Source organism: Triturus cristatus, chromosome 3_1 (assembly GCF_964204655.1).
Source record: "Triturus cristatus chromosome 3_1, aTriCri1.1, whole genome shotgun sequence".
Taxonomy (NCBI): domain Eukaryota; kingdom Metazoa; phylum Chordata; class Amphibia; order Caudata; family Salamandridae; genus Triturus; species Triturus cristatus.
In genome coordinates this window covers 63928202-63946040 of record NC_140583.1, presented here as the reverse complement: position 1 = coordinate 63946040, position 17839 = coordinate 63928202, and the positions used below count along the sequence as shown (strand labels likewise).

At 49.6% G+C, this 17839-nt stretch overlaps 1 long non-coding RNA gene across 1 annotated transcript in view; it reads right to left on the bottom strand.

Annotated features, from left to right (window-relative positions):
* LOC146859711 (uncharacterized) overlaps positions 1 to 17839 on the bottom strand; it is a 135348-nt gene that overhangs the window by 55121 nt on the left and 62388 nt on the right. Inside the window, exon 3 of the long non-coding RNA XR_014979045.1 lies at positions 8861 to 9020. This is a non-coding gene — a long non-coding RNA (uncharacterized LOC146859711). The remainder of the gene's footprint in view (positions 1 to 8860; positions 9021 to 17839) is intronic.

Below are 17839 nucleotides of genomic sequence, written 5' to 3'. Positions count from 1 at the left end.
GCCCTCCTATTCCGGGCCTCAGCCTGATTCTAGACCAGGTACCAGCACCGGGATAGAGAGTTGAGAAGTGGCAGTAATGCAAGCAAAGCCTCGCAGAGAGGACAGAACACCCACCCCACCCTCTTTGAAGTTGTAACGTATACCGGCCCCATCAACAGACACAGGAGCCGACAGCAGAGGACCTATCGGGGTGGTGCACATCCCTATCCAGCGGACGTCTGTTGCTCTGTTCTGTCTGGAGTTTTAAGAGTAACATCCGAATATGTACCCAGGACCCATGACATGGAGAGAATGCTGCCACCCCGCACCCCTGTTAGGGTATTGCAGTATTCCCTCCTGTGGTTTGTTAGCAGACAGTGTGCATTACTGGGGTCCCCAATCATCATGAGATGAGAGAAGGAAGGAGGGGTTCATGGTACATTCAGTAGCTAGCAGAGTCTTCAACACCGGGTCTCAAGTTGGTGGGTTTACACCAGAACAGTTACCAATGAGCAAGATAAACTCTGACTGCAATTTGCCATTTATGAACCGTTTTTCTGTTGTATTTTGGTACTTAGAAATTTGGTATTTTGATTAAGAAAAAAGAACTATACTTAGGGAGAGACCGAACATTGGCCAGGAAACAATTCCATTTAGTGTTGTGTGATGAAGATTGGTCCGAGTCAATAAGGATGTTATTAAGTGCATCAGAAGTTTTACTTAAATGAAACTGTTCTAGAGAGATCGAAGAAGGACAAAAGTATACAATACTCTGAAATCTGCAGGCCAAACATGAAAATGGGCCATCAAATAAGCAATGCGAATGAATAAACAGCTTGCAAGGAACAGGCTTAATATTTAATAGTTGGTCGCGCGTATAGCTATAGTGTAGGCTAGGAGCCTTTAACGTAACTGATTGTAAACAACGAGGGGTCCTGGCTCTTGGCTCTGGACTAGCGCGACTAGCGCAGACGGGCGCAGACGAGCTCGCCTCTGGCTATGATACCAAAATTTGACGAAAAAAGTCACTGGACATCTCAGTAGTTTTTTTGCTCAACTACTCACTATGTAGTCCACTCAAAGTGCCATGCTTGAGGTATATAAATGTCACACATATGAACACTGCAAACATACAATTGTCAAACATGTACATACGGAAACCTTGGCAGCCATGGTACATTATTGTTTTTCAAAAATGTTTGATGTGTGCCTGTAGTATGTCCTCTGTGCTTTGCGTCTAAATTGCATTAGAGCTAAGGGGAGAACACTTTTATGCTGCAACAATTTTAGTGCTTTCTGTGGGTGCTCACAAGGATGGGGCACTCAGTGTCAGTGAGGGGCAGATTTTACCTGGCAAGACATTAGTCTGTAAACAACCAATTGGAAGGGTTGCCCCTTTTTTTTTAGAAACAATGACAGCAAAGTCTTCCCTTAGGGAGATTCTGCAAGGACACTAAGCTATTGCCTGCATATAGTAGTGGATTGTACAATGGTCTGCAGTCCATACTTGGCAATTAACTTCCAGTTCCGGGCACTCAATTTCTACACCTTAGGAATAAGCCACTTTAACCATGTTTGGGGGGGCACATGCACTTTACTATTGGTAAGCAGGGGTAGAGTGCATAGACTTCTAAAGCCAGCAAAGCAGCAAGAACAAAATTCTGGGCTACATCACACAAAAGATGGTAATTATCTGCAACCATATGGATCGTCTCCCCACCCCTCACATTAAGTAATACTCTGCGGCAGGTTAGGCCGCTCCCCATGCCACACAGCACCACCTGTGCATCCGTGCCTCTGTCGCCCCGCTGCTGCCGCTCCGTAAGTTCACCGCTCCCCCCTGCCCTTCTGCTTGCCTGCGCCTGTCATTGTTGCCCTGCCAACTGTGTTTTTCTGCTTCTGTTAAAACTGTATTTTCCTTGCCTCTTTTTACTTTTGTAATTGAGCTATTCTCTCCGTTTCCCCTTTTTGCCTTCTGTACCCAGTTCCCGCTCCTGCTCCCTTGTGGCCCCGCCCCCCGCTCGCCCATTCGCCACCCCGCTCCCGCCTCCCAGCTGCTCCTCCCTCCCACCTCCCCTTATATGGCGGCCGCGCAGCGGTGAAAGGAGCGACCCTCGACCCTGCTTGCAGGTTAGGCCGCTCCCCACACCGTACAGCACCACCTGTGCGTCCGTGCCTCTGTCGCCCCGCTAGTGCCGCTCCCCCTGCCCTTCCGCTTGCCTGCGCCTGTCATTGTTGCCCTGCCAACTGTGTTTTTCTGCTTCTGTTAAAACAGTATTTTCATTGCCTATTTTTACTTTTGTAATTTAGACATTCTCTCCGTTTCCCCTTTTGGCCTTCTGTACCCAGTTCCCACCACTGCTCCCCTGTGGCCCCGCCCCCTAGCTCGCCCATTCGCCGCCCGCTCCTGCCTCCCAGCTGCTCCTCCCTCCCTCCTCCCCTTATCTGGCGGCCGCGCCGGTGGCACGCCAAAGGCGAGCCCGTCTGCGCCCGTCCGCGCCTGGACCACGCCCAGCGCGAGAACCCCTGGCCCCCGAGAACGCCACGACCCCCGCCTCCACTATGATTACAGCTCCCTCCATGCACTCAACGCCGGACGATCACGCACCTGCTGCCTGGCCGCCCCAAAGCGCACCCAAGGACTCTTCTCCTGCCGGAACTGCAGCTTCACCAGCATCTGGCCCGCCAACCCACCGACCAGGAAAGACTCCAACTACCTCAGATGCATTCTTCTCAACACCCGCTACGCCCGCAAACACGCCGTTGAACTCTGGGACCTACTCGACTCAACCTCCCCGGGCGTCACCTTCCTGACGGAGACCTGGCTGAACCTCTCCTCGGCACCTGACATCGCCCTAGCCATCCCGGAAGGCTACAAGATCACCCGCAAAGGAGTAGGAGGAGGAATCGCCATCGTCCACAGGAACACCCTCAAAGTCTCGACTAACACCAACGACACCCTCGGCACAGCCAAACACCTGCACTTCCAGATCCACACCGACTCCAACACCACCCTCAGAGGAAACCTCATCTACAGACCTCCTGGACCCCGATAACAGTTCAGCGACTCCATCGCCGACTTCGTCAGCACACACGCCCTCGCCTCCACGGACTACATCCTCCTCGGGGACCTGAATTTTCACCTAGAGAACAACAACGACACCAACTCCACCACCCTGATCGACAACCTCACCAACCTCGGACTCAGCCAACTCGTCACAACACCCACCCACTCCGCCGGTCACACGCTTGATCCCATCTTCTCCGCAAGCCCCCACATCTCCTTCAACTACTCCACCGAACTCCACTGGACCGACCATCGCTGCATCCACTTCACCTCCTGGAAACCCACCACACACCACCGCACCCAACAGATGCCTCGCCGCTGCTGGAGCAAAGTCACCGAAGACCAGCTAACGTCCGCAACCTCAGATAGTGGATCGACGACTGCGCAAACACCCTCGCCTCGTTCAAGAAACCCTCCAACAGTCACACCAGCAAGAAAGAAAGCCAGCTGGTTCACTGAAGACCTACAGGCCTCCAAGCAAACCTGCCGAAAGCTGGAGAACTGACTCCGAGAACGAACACCAGACAGCTACGCAGCCCACAAGAACGCCACCCGCAGACACCACCACCTCATCAGATCCGCCAAAAGGGCATCCTTCAAAGACCGCCTAGACAACAACGCACACAACAGCAGCAAAGAGTTCTTCAACATCGTGAAAGAACTCTCCAACCCCAGCTCCAACACCAACGACATCCCACCGTTGCAAGACCTGTGCAACTCGCTGGCCACCTTCTTCCACCGCAAGATCGCAGACATCCACGACAGCTTCAACACCACGACCACCCGGACAACCACTAAGACCTCCGCCCCCATGACCACCACCCGCACCAACCGCCTGCTCTCCTGGACCAACATCAATGACGACGACACCATCAAGATCATGAACACCATCCACTCCGGATCTCTGTCAGACCCATGCCACACCACATCTTCAACAAAGCCAGCCCCGCCATCGCACCCTATCTCCAGGAAAGCTATCAACATTTCCTTCGAAACAGCAACCTTCCTGGAGAGCTGGAAGCACGCCGAGATCAACGCCTTACTCAAGAAACCCAAGGCAGACCCCAAGGACCTCAAGAACTTCCGGCCCATCTCCCTGGTCCCGTTACCGGCGAAATTCATCGAGAAGACCGTCAACAAACAACTGACCCGCTACCTTGAGGAGAACTGCATCCTGGGCCCGTCCCAGTCCGGGTTCCGCAGCAACCACAGCACCGAACTGCCCTCATCGCCGCCAACGATGACATCAGGACCCTGCTAGACAACGGAGAAACTGCGACCCTCATCCTCCTGGACCTGTCAGCCACCTTCGACACGGTCTGCCACCGCACACTACGAACACACTTCCACGACAACGGAATCCAAGAGAAGGGCCTGGAATGGACCACCTCCTTCCTCTCCGGCAGAACACAGAACGTCCGCCTCCCCCCCTTCCGCTCCAAAGCCACCAAGATCATCTGTGGCGTACCCCAGGACTCATCCCTCAGACCAATGCTGTTTAACATCTACATGGCACCGCTCGCCCACGTCGCCCGACGGCACGACCTCAACATCATCTCTTATGCCGATGACACCCAGCTGATCCTCTCCCTCACCAAGGACCCCCACACCGCCAAAACCAACCTCCACGAGGGAATAAAAGCAGGTCAACGCCGTCTCTTCCTCCTGCTTCAACATCCTCCACATGCTCTGCAAGATCTACAAGTGGATCCCCACCGGAACGAGAAGAACGGTCACCCAGGCCCTCGTCAGTAGCAGGTTGGACTACAGAAACGCCCTCTACGCTGGAGCCTCGGCCAAACTCCTGAAACGGCTTCAACGCATCCAGAATGCCTCTGCACTCCTGATCCTCGAAATCCCTCACCGCAGCCACATCACACCCCACCTGAGAGACCTGCACTGGCTCTCCGTCAACAAGAGGATAACCTTCAAGCTACTCACCCACGCACACAAGGCACTCCACAACACCGGACCAGCGTACCTCAGCGGACGACTCAGCTTCTACACCCCCACCCGCCAACTCCGCTCCGCCGACCTCGCCCTCGCCACAGTCCCCCGCATCCGAAGAGCGACCTCCAGCAGCAGATCGTTCTCCCACCTCGTCCGTCAAGACCTGGTAGCTTGTCTTTACTGGTTTCCGCAGAGATACACAAGAAGAAAGGCAAGACCGACAAGTCTGAGAAGAAGGAATGTGCTCAATTGGGCACAGAGGCAGCACTGTTTACCCAATAATAACATTAAAACAAGGTAAACAGGAAGAATAAATGGTTCAAACTCATTCAAATAAATACATACTGGATTGCGAGCACTAAATATATATGTTCTAAACAATAAATATTTACAGTTAAAAGTTTGACAGTCCCTGGCCTCACCAAAGGAGCTAGAATGAACCTTCAGCCATGGGTCATCTCCAGTGCAGACTAAAAAGCAACATTCCGCGACTCAATCCTTTTGAATATGGCACTGGTACATTTCACAAACCACTTGGGAGTTGAGGGGCTTGCCCACCTAATCAAGGAATTACTACAAAAGCACAGTATTGTATGCCTAGTCTTGTGAAGGGAAATTTGAAATACTTTCTTCATTGATTTTGAAGCTTGAGGAAACAATATATGACATGAATTGGAAACTGTTTGATGTTATTGTCGAATCTACAGCAACCTGCTAGGTGTGGGATTATGCACCCTTGGCATTGTTCCTCCTATGAGAAAATCCCAAAACTTGAATTCTAAAAACAAGAGATAGGAAGCAGGTCTCACCGATATCTCTGGAGCTGCCTGCAGGAGTAGGTGCCCAGCCCCAGCCCAGCATCTTTTCTTTCAGTAACTAGCTAGCTCCACTCAGTAAGATTTGTCATTGGGATGTTTTGTCAGTATCATTTTAAATACACCACCTGCCAGTCTAATTTGCCATACCTCCTGCTTCTCTATTGATGTCAGTATGCAAGTATGAATGTAAACCCTGGGACTGTGGGGGAAGCCCTCGAGCTAAGCAACTCCCACTAAAGCTGAGGTTTTAATGTGACCCTTTGAATTGTTGCTTTGGTGCCAAATCAAGAAAAAGCAAGCTCCATCCCCAGGGGTGCTTGGCTGGACTTGATGAGACCATTCTTATGAGGGGGTGGGGGGGGGGGGGTGACCTAACCTGAATAATCAGAGCAAGCTGTATGGCTCAGTGCCCAACCTCTTTGAGAGTGTCCCTGGTCCTGCCTTTAGCTGCACAGGCCACAGAAATATAACCCTGGCTGCATCTAGGACTGGCTCTGCTGTTGGATAACCCTGGCTGCATCTAGGACTGGCTCTGCTGTTGGATAACCCTGGCTGCATCTAGGACTGGCTCTGCTGTTGGATAACCCTAGCTGCATCTAGGACTGGCTCTGCTGTTGGATAACCCTAGCTGCATCTAGGACTGGCTCTGCTGTTGGATAACCCTAGCTGCATCTAGGACTGGCTCTGCTGTTGGATAACCCTAGCTGCATCTAGGACTCGCTCTGCTGTTGGATAACCCTAGCTGCATCTAGGACTGGCTCTGCTGTTGGATAACCCTGGCTGCATCTAGGACTGGCTCTGCTGTCGGATAACCCTAGCTGCATCTAGGACTGGCTCTGCTGTCGGATAACCCTAGCTGCATCTAGGACTGGCTCTGCTGTTGGATAACCCTAGCTGCATCTAGGACTGATCTGCTGTTGGATAACCCTAGCTGCATCTAGGACTGGCTCTGCTGTTGGATAACCCTGGCTGCATCTAGGACTGGCTTTGCTGTTGGATAACCCTGGCTGCATCTAGGACTGGCTCTGCTGTTGGGTAACCGTAGCTGCATCTAGGACTGGCTCTGCTGTTGGATAACCCTAGCTGCATCTAGGACTGGCTCTGCTGTTGGATAACCCTAGCTGCATCTAGGACTGGCTTTGCTGTTGGATAACCCTATCTGCATCTAGGACTGGCTCTGCTGTTGGATAACCCTAGCTGCATCTAGGACTGGCTCTGCTGTTGGATAACCCTGGCTGCATCTAGGACTGGCTCTGCTGTTGGATAACCCTAGCTGCATCTAGGACTGGCTTTGCTGTTGGATAACCCTGGCTGCATCTAGGACTGGCTCTGCTGTTGGGTAACCCTAGCTGCATCTAGGACTGGCTCTGCTGTTGGATAACCCTAGCTGCATCTAGGACTGGCTCTGCTGTTGGATAACCCTAGCTGCATCTAGGACTGGCTTTGCTGTTGGATAACCCTATCTGCATCTAGGACTGGCTCTGCTGTTGGATAACCCTAGCTGCATCTAGGACTCGCTTTGCTGTTGGATAACCCTGGCTGCATCTAGGACTGGCTCTGCTGTTGGATAACCCTAGCTGCATCGAGGATTGGCTTTGCTGTTGGATAACCCTAGCTGCATCTAGGACTGGCTTTGCTGTTGGATAACCCTGGCTGCATCTAGGACTGGCTCTGCTGTTGGGCCTGCAGGGTGAGCAAAGAATGCGCGCGGCACACATTTAAGAGCCGCTTCCAGGTGCCGCGGTGCTCGGCGATGATGATGGCTGCCTGTTTCATTCAACCAAACCAAGGATCCTGTAGGATTCATGCACCACCGCCCTGGGTTCAAACCCTTTTTGCCAAATACTAACCCATTTGTTGTTTTTACTGCTGTCTTGTTGTCGCTGTCGTCTGAAGGACACTTGATTGATGCTGTAGGCCCACACTGATTAGTTTCAATATGACTGTCAGCTGTGATATTGGTGTCAAGTCCCTCTCCTGCTTTGGGGATCAAGATGTATGATTTGGCCAAAGCAGCCCCTAAGTGTGCTGCATAGAGGCTGAAAAGAGAAGGGTCAGCACAACACAGAACCTTGCCCCCTCCATCTACAAATATGGATCCTAGAGAGTAAAGCAGAGGCGCCGCTGAGCTTTATTTGAACTGGGGTTCCACTGTGTAGCTGACAGATACCTCGTAACAGTTTACGATTCCCGTGTTATTACAATTATTTCTCAATAAGCTCCTATCAACTCCAACAAATGTTGTTTCAAAGTTCATGAAGCAAGCATACAGTAGATTTCCAGCATTAAAATATTTGCAACCATCGGCAGCGCTGACATTTTGCGTGCTCTGCCATCAAGGACGCATAGTTCAAGAATGGCAGAAGATGCTGGTGTGCAGCCCAAGTTTGTAATTCATCTAGCAATATGTCTGGCGCTCCCAGGTGTTTTCAGGGCCCTCCCTGGTTGAGATCCTGGAGCCGGGCCTGGTTATAGATCGTAGAGGTGGGCAAGCCACTGAAAGCTCGACCTGAAGTCTGGCTCTGAACTGATGGGACCACGAGCCCACACCGAGCCGAGCTTTCACGAGGCTTCTGCCTGCTTCTCTCCCGGTACCTGGGATCTGCTTCAGGGCCAGAGCCCTCGACTTTGGACCCGGGGAATCGTCCGATCGGTCAACATCATGTTATTCTGGGCAAATCCCTTCATTTCCTCATCTCTATAAACAAGGACATGCAACGGGGCTTACGTGAAGTGCTCCAGCACCTGCGGGTCGAGTTCCCGCTAAATAAAAACTGCCAAAGTCGCGCAAAGAGTCAAACAGAACTGTAAAGTATGGAGTGTTACTCTGTAATCTGGGACAGGCGTCACGTGACATGTGTCTTGCCTCTTAGCTCATTTAACATCAATGTTTCAAAAGTATCAATGTTGATAAAGTGATTCTCAGTGCCGAGCTACAATGTGACGTATTAATATCAAAGCTTCTTCGTGCTAAAGAAACACACTTTTTTAAATTTTGAACACACTATCATTTTTTTACGTGATTATTGGTCTATGATGTACATACCAAAGATTTTCGGGGCTCCCCTCGTGCACGGAATCCAAGAGCCGAGCCAGCCGCCCGATTCTCATATATGGTCGGTGGCCTTTGGCCGCCCTTGTCCGGGTCTCTTGTCCTCCGGCCCCTCACCCCCGCTCTCCATTCAGAGCCCAAAGCAGGGAAAAGTCTGGAAATGAAACAGACACCATTATTTTAGGCATTTGAAAGAAAGTACATTTTTGACTTGGAATCAAAAATGTTTTCGTGTGAAGATTTATGACGCGCCATCAATCCTGGACATATAAGGCGAAGACTTTATCCAGATTCGGTTTTCGGAGGCCTGTGCAAGCTCTGGCGGGGCTCGGGCTACGAGGTCCCCACGGAGATGTTATCACGTGTCTGAACTCCCGCCCTCTTTTCTATTGATTCAGTTCTCCTGTGTACGATGCTTTGACCCAGATGTGTCACCGCGCTTTACATCATAAAGCAAGTGACAATTTACATTTAATATAGCGGCTACATGGAGCTAAATTCCCTCTAAGCACATGCGCCTTGGCAATGAAAGCAGCTAAATTGGGACACTCGGGGCCTCATTTATGAAAAGTGATGCATCGCTGCGAGAAAACACTTTTCATTGCGCCCTCCTTGCGACACCAATGATGCACCATATTTACAATATGGCGCATCATGTCACAAGGAGTTACAGATACGTCAGTATTTCTGACGTATCTGTAGGCGCAAAAATGACGCATTGCTGGAGTGTGTCACAAAAGTGACGCAACTCCAGCAATGGGCATGGGCAAGTCCCATGTGAAATGTGCCTGCATCAGTCTTACGCATGCCATGAGGCAGGCGTAAGATATTGACGCATTTGCGTCCTAGAAGTGGTGCAGTGAAATCTTATAGATTTTACTGCGTCACTTCTACGACCCTTTCTTGCATCAAAATGTACCCCCTGCCTACATTATACCTGGCGCAGGGGTTTACAAACGGACGCATCTACCTAGGTGCGTCACTTTGTAAGTATGGTGCAACAAGGCTAATTTTTTACGCCGTTGGTGCGTCACAAAAAGTGACGCACCAGCGGCGCAAAAGTGACGCAAGGGCTCATAAATAAGCCCCTCAGTGTCTGAAGCCCTTCCATGGCTGCGCAAGCTCCTGACACCGACCACCCCTCTCGCGATGTACCCCGGCCTCAGCATATGCTCACCGTAGCACAACATCCTCAAACTTCACTTTTACCCCTTGCTTTGCACGTGTGCCCCACAGTAGGGTAGTCATTGTGTCATGGGTCCTAGTGCATGGAAGTAAATACTCCCCGGCTGCTGGTTGAATAAAAAAATACAGCAATAAATAGGGTTCGGTGGACCTCCATGCCTCTGAGTTCCGGTGCCACTGCACCTGTTTCACCAATCGAACCTACACCCCGGGTGGCAATCTCCTCTCACTGCCTGTCCATTATCTCTGACGCTACACTCTATGTACACCAAGCTCCTCACATTGTCTTTGTACCCCAATCTATTCAAACTGTCTCTTCAAGTGCCTCGCACTTCTCATACCATTTCCATGTCCCTAAATACCCCCAAACTGCCGGTGCCTGTGCCCCAAACATCCCACCCTCGCACTATTTTTCCAAAGCTCAGTTCCTCATATTACCTATCCTGTGTTGGTCACTGCCTCTCCATGTGCGCCAAGCACCCTACACTCTGTCGATGCTCCCCAAGCTCTTCACAGTCTGTCCCTCAAACTTCCCAAGCCATTCGCCTATGTGCCTCACGCTTCTTAGACTGTCCGTGTACACCGATCTCCCCATATTGTCTGCCCATGTGCTCCAGCTATCTCATGGCTTACTTCAATGTCCCCAAGTCCTAACCGGCCTGTGCATGTCCCTTAAGCTCCTCACGCTGCCGCTGCTTCTGTGCCTAAAGCTCCTCACACTGCTTCTGTGTCTTAAGCTCCTCACACTGCTTCTGTGTCTTAAGCTCCTCACACTGCTTCTAAGCTCCTCACACTGCTTCTGTCATAAGCTCCTCACAGTGCATCTAAACCTTAAGCTCCTCACACTGCTTCTGTGCTTTAACCTCCTCACACTGCTTCTGTGCCTTAAGCTTCTCACACTGCCACTGCTTCTGTGCCTTAAGCTCCTTACACTGCTTCGGTGCCTTAAGCTCCTCAAACTGCGTCTGTGATTTAAGTACTGCTTCTGTGCCTAAAGATCCTCGCACTGCGTATGTGCCTTAAGCTCCTCGCACTGCTTCTGTGCCTTAAGCTCCTCACACTGCTTCTGTGCCTAAAGCTCCAAGCACTGCTTCAGTGCCTTAAGCTCCTCACACTGCTTCTGTGCCTTAAACTCCTCACACTGCTTCTGTGCCTTAAGCTCTTCGCACTGCGTCTGTGCCTTAAGTTCCTTGCACTGCTTCTGTGCCTTAAACTCCTCGCATTGCTTCTCTGCCTTAAGCTCCTCACACTGCTTCTGTGCCGTAAGCTCTTCACACTGCTTCTGTGCCTTAAGCTCTTCACACTGCTTCTGTGCCTTAAGCTCCTAGCACTGCTTCTGTGCCTCAAGCTACCCACACTGCTTCTGTGCCTTAAGTTCCTTGCAATGCTTCTGTGCCTTAAGCTCCTCACACTGCTTCTATGCTTTAAGTTTCTCACGCTGCTTCTGTGCCTTAACCTCTTCACACTGCTTCTGCACATTAAGCCCCTCCAAACTGCTTGTGTGACTTAAGTTCCTCACACAGCTTCTGTGTCTTAAGCACCTCACACTGCTTCTGTGCCTTAAGTTCATCACACTGCTTCTGTGCCTTGAGCTCCTCGCACTGCTTCTGTGCCTTAAGCTCCTCACACTGCGTCTGTGCCTTAAGCGCTGCTTCTGTGACTAAAGCTTCTTACACTGCGTCTGTGCCTTAAGCGCTGCTTCAGTGCCTAAAGCTCCTCACACTGCTTCTGTGCCTTAAGTTCCTCACACTGCTCTGTGCCTTACGTTCCTTGCACTGCTTCTGTGCCTTAAGCTCCTCACACTGCTCTGTGCCTTAAGCTCCTCGCACTGCTTCTGTGCCTTTAGCTCCTTACACTGCATCTGTGCCTTAAGCGCTGCTTCTGTGCCTAAAGCTCCTTACACTGCGTCTGTGCCTTAAGCGCTGCTTCTGTACCTAAAGCTCCTCACACTGTTTCTGTGCCTAAAGCTCCTCACACTGCTTCTGTGCCTTAAACTCCTCGCATTGCTTCTTTGCCTTAAGCTCCTCGCACTGCTTCTTTGCCTTTAGCTCCTCGCACTGCTTCTGTGCCTTAAACTCCTCACACTGCTTCTTGGCCTTAAGCTCTTCGCACTGCTTCTGTGCCTTAAGCTCCTCGCACTGCTTCTGTGCCTTAAGCTCCTCGTACTGCTTCAGTGCCTTAAACTCCTCACACTGCTTCTGTGCCTTAAGGTCCTCACACAACGTCTGTGCCTTAAGCTACCCACACAGCTGCTTCTTCTGTGCCTTAAGCACCCGAAACTGCTTCTGTGTCTTAACCTCCTCACATTGCTTCTGTATCTAAACCTCCTCACACTGCTTCTGTGACTTAAGTTCCTCACACTGCTTCTGTGCCTTAAACTCCTCACACGGCCTCTTTGCCTTCACCTCCTCACACTGCTTCAGTGCCTTAAGCTCCTCGCACTCCTTCTGTGCCTTAAGCTCTTCGCACTCCTTCTGTGCCTTAAGCTCCTCGCACTGCTTCTGTGCCTTAAGCTCCTCGCACTGCTTCTGTGCCTTAAGCTCCCCGCATTGCGTCTGTGCCTTAAGCTCCTTGCACTGCTTCTGTACCTTAAGCGCCTCACACTGCACTGTGTCTTAAGCTCCTTGCACTGCTTCTGTGCCTTAAGTTCCTCACACTGCTTCTGTTTCTTAAACTCCTTGCACTGATTCTGTGACTTAAGCTCTTCACAATGCCGCTGCTTCTGTGCCTTAAGCTCATCACACTGCTTCTGTGCCTTAAACTCCTCACATTGCTACTATGACTTAAGCTACTCACACTGCTTCTGCGCCTTTAGTTCCTCACGCTTCTGTGACAAAAGTTCCTCACACTGTTTTTGTGCCTTAACCCCTTCACACTGCTTCTGTGCCTTAACCTCCTCACACTCCTTCTGTGTTTTAAGTTCCTCTCACTGCTTCTGTGCCTTCAACACCTCACACTGCTCTGTGCCTTAAGCTCCTCACACTGCTGTGTGCCTTAAGTTCCTCGCACTCCTTCTGTGCCTTAAGGTCTTCACACTGCTTCCGTGCCCTCCTCACACTGCTTCTGTAACTTAAGTTCCTCACTGCTTCTGTACCTTCACCTCCTCACACTGCTTCTGTGAATTACGTTCCTCACACTGCTTTTGTACCTTCAGCACCTCACACTGCTCTCTGCCTTAAGCTCCTTACACTGCTCTGTGCCTTAAATTCCTCACACTCCTTTTGTGCCTTAAGGTCCTCACACTGCTTCCGTGCCCAGGAATCCTCACTCTATGGCAATACACACTGTATTTAATTGGTAAAACCTCCACAGTCTGTATGTGCTCAAGGTTCATCACACTGCCTTTCCTTCTGCCACAAACTCCACACTCTGTTCATGTTACACAGTGCCTTAAACTGTCCGTGTGACCAAAGCTTGTCATGTCATCTCTCCTTGTACGCCAAGCATCCCATGTCATCAGGCCATGTGCCCAGAGCTCCATACACTGCCTGTCTCTGTGCTTCAAAGCTCCTCATACAGACTGCCGATGTGGCCCAAGCTGCTCACACTCTCTTCATGTCTTACATTCCTATAACTGTATTGAAGGGCCCACACCTCCTGACATCATCTGTCTGCCTCAAGCTTGTTGTGCCATCTGCACATGTGCTCTAAGCTCCATATGCCAGCTATGTCTGTACCTCAACTCTCCTCATGCATACTGTCCATGTGCCCCAAGCTCCTCACAATGTCTGTGTCTCATAAACTCCTACGTCAAAACACAAATTGATGCAGTGGCTGGCTTGATAGGCACATAAGTGATTCATGCCCCCCTATATATCTTTGTCTACCTGCACTACTTCCCTACTCAGAAACTGGGCAATTCCCAGAATTGGATGAGGAGTGCTCACTTGCGTAATGTGTCATGCTTCATCATAGGCCACCTCATCCCACCCTGGTGAAATGGTGCTACCAGGGCGTACCCAACCTCATGTGGGACTATCATGAGGGACTTTTTAGGAACATACCCCTGTGGTGCCAACATGTTTCTGCCATCTGCTAGGATAGCTAGATCTCAGGCATTAATCAGGGCTTATCTTAGAATCACTATAGGTAATAAATGTGATAAATCAATGGTAAGGACCTACCTGTCCTTATGAGAACAATGGTAATTTCACCTAATTCAGGGAGACCTTGTGCCTTATTGCATGTTAAGGAGTGAGATACTCCTATTGTCACACTTTCATCAAGGAGAATCACCCTCTGCATTTCTACCTTGCCCTTATAAACAGCCATCTTTGAAGGGGCACAAATTACAGATGTGCCCATTCCAGCCGGCCACCACATCAATTTGTGTTGTGACGTGTTACTAGAGGCAGACGTGTGGTGAATCTCAGCCTTTCTTTCTCTCTTAGTGAGAGTGATGTCTTAAACTCCTGCGTCAACTATTCAGCTACTCACACCAAAGGTGCAACACAGCTCCTGCGGTACAGGGAAGACCCCACCCCTTGAGGAGCCCCAACGATCAGGGGGCTCCATTCAGGTCAAGTAGAAGGATGGGGGTGCATGTGGTCCCCGTTCACAGGCATTTTTATGCCCCAGGGACCACCACCTCCCTGGGGCTACAAATAAAATGAATATGGGGGGCCTCATAGTTCCCCATACCTCCAGGGACCACCACCTCCTCAGAGCTTATGCCAAATGCAACATAAGGCAGAAAAAGTGTTAGAAAAGGCAAAACAGAGGACAGAAAATGAGGAAAAATGGCAGAACAGAGGGTAGTAAACAAGCAGCAAAGGTAAAACAGAGCGGAAGAGGGCAAAACAAAGGGCAGAAAAATGAACAGGGAATGCAGAACAGAGGGCAGAAAAAGCAGAAAATGCAAAACGGAGCAGGAGAGGGCAAAACAGAGAGCATTGAGACACTCACACACACACTTGGAGAGGTGTGGCTCACTGGTTAGAGGCGGCAGATCCGCAAGCAGAGAATCAGCCAGGGACCAGGGTTCAATTCCTGACGCGGCAGGGTCATGGACCAGGGTCAAAACGGACTCGATAATTCTCGCCTCGGTACCTACTCTAACCAGGAACACACTCGGCAACTCTGGGCATTAGCTTGCCTCATCTCCACAATGGCCCCCCACATTCGCCGGGGATGCCTGGTTTCAACTTGGAGATACCCAGGAGGGACCATCTCACAGGGATAGCCAGGACGGGTTCCCCAGCGGTCTACAGCGCCACGACGCCTCAGGGCAGCAGTGCGCTTTACAAGACACATACATTTACATTTACATTTACTCAAAACCCACTCAGAGACTCAGGCACCCACTCACAGGCCTAATGAAATACTCATTCACTTACTCACTGGCCCACTTAGATACTTTTATACCACTCACAGACCCACTCAGAGACTCATACACCCACTCACAGACCCACTAAGGCTCATGCACCCAATCACAGACTCATGCAGTCACTCACAGACCCACTCAGAAATGTATGTACTCACTCACAGACCCACCCATAGAGTCAAGCACCCACACAATGACCACCTAGACACTTATGAACCCACTCATAGGCCCACTCAGAGGCTCATGTACCTACTCACAGACCCACTCAAAGACTCACTCACCCACTCACACAACCACTTAGAGACTGATGCACTCAGTAACAGACTCACTGAGAGACTCCTACACTCACAGACCCAGTTAGGCGCTCACACACCCACTCACAGACCCCCTTAGAGACTCACACATCCACTCACAGACCCCCTCAGGCACTCAAACACCCACTGACAGACCCACTCAGACACTCACTCCCACTCACGGACCTACTGAGACACTTGTGCACACACTCCCACACTCACTGTCAAAAGCTAGTGGTTACAGTTGAGAAATACATTAAAAAAAACCTTAGAAATTCACTTAAAAAAATAAAGGTTACAGAGACGTTATCGTTAGTATACAACAGAAAAAAAACTTAGAACTTCACTGAAAAAAACAAAGGTTACCGGGACCTTATAGTTAGGAAATAGAATTTTAAAAAGCTTAGAAATTCACTGAAAAAGCAAAGGTTACAGGGATGTTATAGTTAAGCTTAGATTACACTCGTACAAAACCAGTGAAATCCGGTAGCTATAGTTAGCTGAGTTAACTATAACTTACACCCCTGCAATGCACTGCTTATGACCTCACATATTACATCACTCATGACATGTTCACTGATGACAACACTTATGCCATCTCAAATGACATCACTGATGGCCTCACTGATGACATCATCCATAAAACCAATCAGACATCCACTTACATTCCTGATACAAGATCTCATACACCCAATCCCACACAACCACTCATATATGCTTTCACTGACCAATACAAAATTGCACACCTACCCACTGATCCATAGAAGCACGCACACATCAACTCACCCATACAACCACTAACAAAACCAGTAAGTCACATATATGACCACTGATGCACCTACACAGTCACCAATACAGGCACTCAGACATCTAGTTATGCACACATCCAGACGCTTACACACCCACTGAAATACCCATGCTGCCACTCACACACTGATTCACTTATTCATACATGTACTGACCTACTCATTCACTCACCTATCCAGTCACTCACACAGCCGCTGACTCGCTCATACAGTTACTCACACATCAACTAACTTACTCATACATATACTAATACATGTACTTACAGACTTCTACAGTTACTGACACACGCCCATACTGTCTCATATAATCTCTCTCACACTAACTCACCTATACAGCCACTTACACAGCCATTCACTCACCATAGAGCCACTCATACAGCTACTCAGTCCCCCAAATATCCACTTACACACCCATTCACATACCCATACAGCCACTCATATTCCCTCTGACTCACCCATAGAGCCACTTACATAAATGTTCATTTATCCATACTGTCTGTTATGCACCTGCTCATTCAACATTTACAGCCACTGACACACCAGAACAATCACATATACACCCACTTGTTCACCCACTCATTTTCAATTGCAACCACTTACACAGACACATACTAAGTCAAACACATACTCACACATCTACTTACTTATTCATACATTGTCTTGCCTCACCCTAAAAATACCACCCCACACGATGGCCCAAACACGAAGAAACAGGAGACATAAAACACAACAACACCTAGAAAGTGGTTTCATTTTACAAAATGCAAAGACTCTTTTTAGAATAAGGCTTGGGGTTTTAATTATGCAATGCTCTCTAACAGAAAGACTTTCTCAGATGCCAAATTAACAACATTCAAATGTATATAGAGATATAGATATTTACACACAAGCAATAATAACACATTTGGTAAATGCAACAGTTAAATGCATGAATAATAATAATGAATAGTGCAACACAGGAAGGAGATCGTTCCTCTATCGAGCCCTTGCACTGGAGGGTGCTACCTGGCTGGGGATTAAGTCACTGGGAGATCTCAATTTCATATCATAGTGCCCTCACACACCTGTTAGGGTGTCATGCTTCATCATAGGGCACTCCTCGTCAGACCGGAGCTGCAATGTCTGATGGGCCTGGTGGCTTCTTTGGTGGAGTTCTTTTGATCTGAGGATGCCGTATGTGGTGGGTGCATGTGGGCAATATGCAGTAAATAGTGATGTGTGGAAGGTGGCTTAAAATAGGCACCGGAACCCAGATTTTAAAAATTCAATATGGATCCAAGACTAGGTAAAAACAGTGGTTCTATCTTGTGGTCCCAAGGTACCAGGATAGCTCTATAGGTGCATAGTCAACATGTTTCATGCCATT